Source organism: Rhinoderma darwinii, unplaced genomic scaffold (genome assembly GCF_050947455.1).
Source record: "Rhinoderma darwinii isolate aRhiDar2 unplaced genomic scaffold, aRhiDar2.hap1 Scaffold_578, whole genome shotgun sequence".
NCBI lineage: Eukaryota > Metazoa > Chordata > Amphibia > Anura > Rhinodermatidae > Rhinoderma > Rhinoderma darwinii.
Window position 1 is genome coordinate 8,358 of NW_027464131.1, and position 8,357 is coordinate 16,714.

An 8,357-nucleotide genomic window follows, 5' to 3' on the forward strand; every position below is an offset into this window, starting at 1 on the left:
TACATCAATGTAATAGTCACATGACCGCGGCCGCCATGTCTGTACATCCGGTCATACATCATACATCAGTGTAATAATCACATGACCGCGGCCGCCATGTCTATACATCCGGTCATACATCACACATCAGTGTAATAATCACATGACCGCGGCCACCATGTCTGTACATCCGGTCATACATCATACATCAGTGTAATAATCACATGACCGCGGCCACCATGTCTGTACATCCGGTCATACATCATACATCAGTGTAATCATCACATGACCGCGGCCGCCATGTCTATACATCCGGTCATATATCATACATCAGTGTAATAATCACATGACCGCGGCCGCCATGTCTATACATCCGGTCATACATCATACATCAGTGTAATCATCACATGACCGCGGCCGCCATGTCTATACATCCGGTCATACATCATACATCAGTGTAATAATCACATGACTGCGGCCGCCATGTCTATACATCCGGTCATATATCATACATCAGTGTAATAATCACATGACCGCGGCCGCCATGTCTATACATCCGGTCATACATCATACATCAGTGTAATCATCACATGACCGCGGCCGCCATGTCTATACATCCGGTCATACATCATACATCAGTGTAATAATCACATGACCGCGGCCGCCATGTCTATACATCCGGTCATACATCATACATCAGTGTAATAATCACATGACCGCGGCCGCCATGTCTGTACATCCGGTCATACATCATACATCAGTGTAATCATCACATGACCGCGGCCGCCATGTCTATACATCCGGTCATACATCATACATCAGTGTAATAATCACATGACCGCGGCCGCCATGTCTATACATCCGGTCATACATCATACATCAGTGTAATCATCACATGACCGCGGCCGCCATGTCTATACATCCGGTCATACATCATACATCAGTGTAATAATCACATGACCGCGGCCGCCATGTCTATACATCCGGTCATATATCATACATCAGTGTAATAATCACATGACCGCGGCCGCCATGTCTATACATCCGGTCATACATCATACATCAGTGTAATAATCACATGACCGCGGCCGCCATGTCTATACATCCGGTCATATATCATACATCAGTGTAATAATCACATGACCGCGGCCGCCATGTCTGTACATCCGGTCATACATCATACATCAGTGTAATCATCACATGACCGCGGCCGCCATGTCTGTACATCCGGTCATACATCATACATCAGTGTAATCATCACATGACCGCGGCCGCCATGTCTATACATCCAGTCATACATCATACATCAGTGTAATAATCACATGACCGCGGCCACCATGTCTATACATCCGGTCATATATCATACATCAGTGTAATAATCACATGACCGCGGCCGCCATGTCTATACATCCAGTCATATATCATACATCAGTGTAATAATCACATGACCGCGGCCGCCATGTCTATACATCCGGTCATATATCATACATCAGTGTAATAATCACATGACCGCGGCCACCATGTCTATACATCCGGTCATATATCATACATCAGTGTAATAATCACATGACCGCAGCCGCCATGTCTGTACATCCGGTCATATATCATACATCAGTGTAATAATCACATGACCGCGGCCACCATGTCTATACATCCGGTCATATATCATACATCAGTGTAATAATCACATGACCGCGGCCGCCATGTCTATACATCCAGTCATATATCATACATCAGTGTAATAATCACATGACCGCGGCCGCCATGTCTATACATCCGGTCATATATCATACATCAGTGTAATAATCACATGACCGCGGCCGCCATGTCTGTACATCCAGTCATATATCATACATCAGTGTAATAATCACATGACCGCGGCCGCCATGTCTATACATCCGGTCATACATCATACATCAGTGTAATAATTACATGACCGCGGCCACCATGTCTGTACATCCGGTCATATATCATACATCAGTGTAATAATCACATGACCGCGGCCGCCATGTCTATACATCCGGTCATATATCATACATCAGTGTAATAATCACATGACCGCGGCCGCCATGTCTATACATCCAGTCATATATCATACATCAGTGTAATAATCACACGACCGCGGCCGCCATGTCTATACATCCGGTCATACATCATACATCAGTGTAATAATCACATGACCGCGGCCTCCATGTCTATACATCCGGTCATACATCATACATCAGTGTAATAATCACATGACCGCGGCCGCCATGTCTATACATCCAGTCATATATCATACATCAGTGTAATAATCACACGACCGCGGCCGCCATGTCTATACATCCGGTCATATATCATACATCAGTGTAATAATCACATCACCGCGGCCGCCATGTCTATACATCCGGTCATATATCATACATCAGTGTAATAATCACACGACCGCGGCCGCCATGTCTATACATCCGGTCATACATCATACATCAGTGTAATAATCACATGACCGCGGCCTCCATGTCTATACATCCGGTCATACATCATACATCAGTGTAATAATCACATGACCGCGGCCGCCATGTCTATACATCCAGTCATATATCATACATCAGTGTAATAATCACACGACCGCGGCCGCCATGTCTATACATCCGGTCATATATCATACATCAGTGTAATAATCACATCACCGCGGCCGCCATGTCTATACATCCGGTCATACATCATACATCAGTGTAATAATCACAGGACCGCGGCCGCCATGTCTATACATCCGGTCATACATCATACATCAGTATAATCATCACATGACCGCAGCCGCCATGTCTGTACATCCAGTCATATATCATACATCAGTGTAATAATCACATGACCGCGGCCGCCATGTCTATACATCCGGTCATATATCATACATCAGTGTAATAATCACATGACCGCGGCCCCCATGTCTATACATCCGGTCATATATCATACATCAGTGTAATAATCACATGACCGCGGCCGCCATGTCTATACATCCGGTCATATATCATACATCAGTGTAATAATCACATGACCGCGGCCGCCATGTCTATACATCCGGTCATATATCATACATCAGTGTAATAATCACATGACCGCGGCCGCCATGTCTATACATCCGGTCATATATCATACATCAGTGTAATAATCACATGACCGCGGCCGCCATGTCTATACATCCAGTCATACATCATACATCAGTGTAATAATCACATGACCGCGGCCGCCATGTCTATACATCCGGTCATACATCATACATCAGTGTAATAATCACATGACCGCGGCCGGCATGTCTATACATCCGGTCATACATCATACATCAGTGTAATAATCACATGACCGCGGCCGCCATGTCTATACATCCGGTCATATATCATACATCAGTGTAATAATCACATGACCGCGGCCGCCATGTCTATACATCCAGTCATACATCATACATCAGTGTAATAATCACATGACCGCGGCCGCCATGTCTATACATCCGGTCATACATCATACATCAGTGTAATAATCACATGACCGCGGCCGCCATGTCTGTACATCCGGTCATATATCATACATCAGTGTAATAATCACATGACCGCGGCCGCCATGTCTATACATCCGGTCATATATCATACATCAGTGTAATAATCACATGACCGCGGCCGCCATGTCTATACATCCGGTCATACATCATACATCAGTGTAATAATCACATGACCGCGGCCGCCATGTCTATACATCCGGTCATACATCATACATCAGTGTAATAATCACACGACCGCGGCCGGCATGTCTATACATCCAGTCATACATCATACATCAGTGTAATCATCACATGACCGCGGCCACCATGTCTGTACATCCGGTCATACATCAGTGTAATAATCACATGACCGCGGCCGCCATGTCTATACATCCGGTCATATATCATACATCAGTGTAATAATCACATGACCGCGGCCGCCATGTCTATACATCCGGTCATATATCATACATCAGTGTAATAATCACATGACCGCGGCCGCCATGTCTGTACATCCGGTCATACATCATACATCAGTGTAATAATCACATGACCGCGGCCGCCATGTCTATACATCCGGTCATATATCATACATCAGTGTAATAATCACATGACCGCGGCCGCCATGTCTATACATCCGGTCATACATCATACATCAGTGTAATGGGCAGTTTACGCAGCGGTTTTTTTACGCTGATTTTGACGTGGAAATCGCATTGGAATCAACAAGAAGAAACGCACTAAATCGTCCCCATTGATTTGAATTGGAGACAGAGGCGATTATTTTCCTGGTATAAATAGCGGCATGATCTTTCTTTGCGCAGTTTCCGCCTCTGATCTCCGATTGAAATCAATTAAAGTTAGAAAAAGCCCCGGCGATCAGTGATGGCGGCCTCCGTGTTATACACTAGAACTTGCCGTCATTTATTATCTGTCATATTTCATCAATAATCCTTCATCGTCGCCATCTGTCGTGTGCCCCGTCTGTGCGGAGAGCTGGGCACGTGTGCGGGCAGTAAAGCTGCTGCCGCGGTCCGGACGCGCCGCTCTGGAAACCAGCAAAAGCTGATGACAATGCACAGTGACGACAACGGCCGCCACACAAATATTTATCTGCGTGAGGACCGGGAGCGGCGTGTTATTTACCCAGCGCCGTCTGCTCGTATCGCACAGAGCTCTGACACGCTAATCAGCAGCCCCATGCCAGGTCCGTGCCGCCCAATGTAAATATTATCCCCAGTAAATCTCGTCCTGTCAGTTCTATTCAGCCGTTTCTGGAGAAGTTGGGTGACGTCCAACATGGCTGCCATCCGCGCTCCTGCACCCGGAACCGCCGCTGACATCATTTTCGTTTTTTCCTCCCACATTCCACAAGCCAGAAGTTTCTCAATTTTTTTGTCCATTTTGCCGTATGAGCGCTTGTTTTTTGCAGGATGAGTTGTAGTTTCTATTGGTTCTATTTTGGGGTACAGGCGACGTCTTGATCACTTTTTACTGGTGACCAAAAAACTGTGATATTCTAAGAGTTTGAACCATTACGGACGCGGTGAAACCAAATGTTTATTTTCTTTACATTACAGGAGAAAATACGTTTTTTTTTTTACTTTTAATATTTTTTGGTATATATATATATATGTGTGTGTGTGTACATATCTGTGTTATATATATATATATATATATATATACACACACTACTGTTCAAAAGTTTGGGGTCACTTAGAAATTTCCTTATTTTTGCAAGAAAAGCCCAGTTTTTTGCAATGAAGATAACATGAAATGAATCAGAAATCCCCTCTATACATTGTTAATGTGCTAAATGACTATTCTAGCTGCAAACGTCTGGTGTTTAATGCAATATCTATATAGGTGTATAGAGACCCATTCCCAGCAACCATCACTCCAGTGTTCTAATGGTACATTGTGTTTGCTGACTGTGTTAGAAGGCTAATGGATGATTAGAAAACACTTGAAAACCCTTGTGCAATTATGTTAGCACCGCTGTAAACAGTTTTGCTGTTTAGAGGAGCTATAAAACTGACCTTCCTTTGAGCTAGTTGAGAATCTGGAGCATTACATTTGTGGGTTCGATTAAACTCTCAAAATGGCTAGAAAAAGAGAGCTTTCATGTGAAACTCGACAGTCTATTCTTGTTCTTAGAAATGAAGGCTATTCCATGCGAGAAATTGCCAAGAAACTGAAGATTTCCTACAACGGTGTGTACTACTCCCTTCAGAGGACAGCACAAACAGGCTCTAACCAGAGTAGAAAGAGAAGTGGGAGGCCCCGCTGCACAACTGAGCAACAAGACAAGTACATTAGAGTCTCTAGTGTGAGAAACAGACGCCTCACAGGTCCTCAACTGGCAGCTTCATTAAATAGTACCCGCAAAACGCCAGTGTCAACGTCTACAGTGAAGAGGCGACTCCGGGATGCCGGCCTTCAGGGCAGAGTGGCAAAGAAAAAGCCATATCTGAGACTGGCTAATAAAAGGAAAAGATTAATATGGGCAAAAGCTCAGACATTGGACAGAGGAAGATTGGAAAAAAGTGTTATGTACAGACGAATGGAAGTTTGAGGTGTTTGGATCACACAGAAGAACATTTGTGAGACGCAGAACAACTGAAAAGATGCTGGAAGAGCGCCGGACGCCATCTGTCAAGCATGGTGGAGGTCATGTGATGGTCTGGGGTGAAGTGGGAGATTTGTACAAGGTAAAAGGGATTGTGAATAAGGAAGGCGATCACTCCGCAACGCCATGCCATACCCTGTGGACAGCGCTTGATTGGAGCCAATTTCATCCTACAACAGGACAATGACCCAAAGCACCTCCGAATGATGCAGGAACTATTTAGGGAAGAAGCCGGCAGCCGGTATTCTATCTGTAATGGAGTGGCCAGCGCAGTCACCAGATCTCACCCCCATAGAGCTGTTGTGGGAGGAGCTTGACCGTACGGTACGCAAGAAGTGCCCATCAAGCCAATCCAACTTGTGGGAGGAGCTTCTGGAAGCATGGGGGGGGGGGGAAATGTCTCCCGATGACCTCAGCAAATTAACAGCTCGAATGCCAAAGGTCTGCAATGCTGGAATTGCTGCAAATGGAGCGACGAAAGCAAAGTCTGAAGGAGAAAATCATTATTTCTAACCTGGTCAATGTCTGGACTGGATTTTCTGGTCATTTTGCAACTCATTTGATAAATATAAGTGTGAGATTTCATGGAAAACACAAAATTGTCTGGATGACCCCAAACTTTTGAACGGTAGTGTGTGTATATAAGCTTTATTTAACTGTTTTTTTACTTGTTTTATTAATCCCCCTAGAGGACTTGAACAAGCAGCGATTGTTGACGGCCGATTCATCACGTTTGTGCCCTACCTTTATCGTGTACAGCGGCAAAGCTCGCTAAGAAAACGTATACTGTACGATATTCGTTTTTTTAATATGGGAACCTTTGTGTGACGGATGCCACTGTAATGCATTTGTCAGAGGTATACGTAAAACATATATCTCAGGGAGCTTCCCCAGGGCCGGAGTCCCCGGGAAGAGCATTAAGCCCCTGACCTTACTGTCCATATAAGGTGACGTCAGGGGCTCCTCCAGGAGTGGGACCCCCAGCCAGAGCGTTGCCGGTGCTCTGACCCGGGACTTTGACATATCAAGCCTCATTACGTCACTGTCTATGTATGGACAGTCACGTCAAGGACTTTCCGAAGACAGGAGTCCCGAGCCAGAGTGCTTGCAATGCTGTGGCCAGCGACTCCGTAGTTAAAAGCCCCTGACATCACTGTCCATATATGTAGCACTGCGCCCGGGGAGCTCCGGCGACGTATCCCACAGTATGCTTATACAGCGAGATACGTCAGGACTACTCCCAATATTTACCTCCAACGGAAGGGTTACATGCCGCGTGAATTGGGCCTAAGCCTTGCCTCCAGGTCTTAATAGGAGCACAAAGATGGCAGACAACCTTCGGCACCATACGATCGCGTCACAGGCAGGGGGGTGGGCTGTTGGAGGGGGTCGCCCCCTTTCTAAAGGATTGGAGCATGGCATTTAAGTGGTTAAATGGCCGTGAGTATGGAGGCTATGATGTAAATGGGAAGGGGTTAAAGCTGCATAACTAAACATATGCCATTCCGGACTCTAAGAAAGCTGGGTGACACGGCCTGTAGGAGCGGTGTCGGCAGCCATGTGCACAGCTTTTCCGTGAGCAGATCTATGAAAGGTCTTTGTTGCAGGAGATTTTGCAGCACCCGCGTCGTGTCCTGTAATTCTGTGCACAGATCTCGCACCCGTGTGTGGTGGCCCGGACTCCAGATTATCTCCCCATCAGAGGCCGTTGTGGGAATGTCCAGTCACCGTCCGCGGGCACCAGGACGGTTTTACCTCGTTACATCGTCAGCAGCGCAGGTAAGCAGCCTTTGTTGCCCCTGGATCACGCCACCGCTCATCTGCTGTTTGTTTGTTTTGCTCAGCTCACGCTTGGATGGATCAGAACATTACAGATGGCGGCGAGATCGATAAGAGACCGAGAACAATGTAACATGGAGACCGCGAGCTCGGGACACGACGCATCGAACACACATTATTATTATCAGAGCGGTGGGCTAAGCGGAGGCAATATTACCAGACATGTGTGACGCCGCAGGTTAAACGTCTCCGGCTCCCACACTTCCAGCTGCGCCACTTTCTGATGTACCGTGCAAGATGAAAACAACCGAACAGAAAACTTTATTACAAATATGACAACAGATAAGAAACCGCAATTCACATGCAGGAGATTGTAAAAAAATCATTAACGCCTGCAGGAGAATGACACGGAGCCGGCACCGACATCAGACAATGACACGGAGCCGGCACCGACATCAG